This window comes from Otolemur garnettii, unplaced genomic scaffold (genome assembly GCF_000181295.1).
Source record: "Otolemur garnettii isolate 467f Iridium unplaced genomic scaffold, OtoGar3 scaffold00091, whole genome shotgun sequence".
Taxonomy (NCBI): domain Eukaryota; kingdom Metazoa; phylum Chordata; class Mammalia; order Primates; family Galagidae; genus Otolemur; species Otolemur garnettii.
In genome coordinates this window covers 3,775,034-3,775,497 of record NW_003852486.1, presented here as the reverse complement: position 1 = coordinate 3,775,497, position 464 = coordinate 3,775,034, and positions in this window count along the sequence as shown.

Sequence of the window (464 nt, the reverse complement as noted above, 5' to 3'; positions counted from 1 at the left end):
ACTCTACCCAGGGGGACAGCTCGAGGCTCTGTCTCAAAAAAAAAGAAAAAAAAAAGTTTGTGTGTAAACGCCTCTCTACTGTATTTTATAAGTTTATATGGCAAAAGGACATAAAAAACTTTTATTCACCTCTTCCCAAGCATCCCTAATCTAACTTAATTTAAAAAGGTCTTTCCATCCTTATCCCCTAAAAGGATGATTCTCTACCTGCCTGTTGTTCCATAGCCCTGGGAAGCTATTTCTGCAGGTCCAGACTGTAATCTATCTGGCTGCTAGGTTGGGCCCCTCTCACCTTCTCAGCCAGTGGGACATTCAACCTCCAACCGCCTACCTCTATCCTCTCTTTCCTTCCATTAGGCTGATCTTCCTCCAGTTTTTGAGTGATCCCAGCAATTGTCCTCCACATCTGCCACATCTGCACCTAGCAGGTGTATTCTTTGTGTGGACTTGGGCATCACATCAGA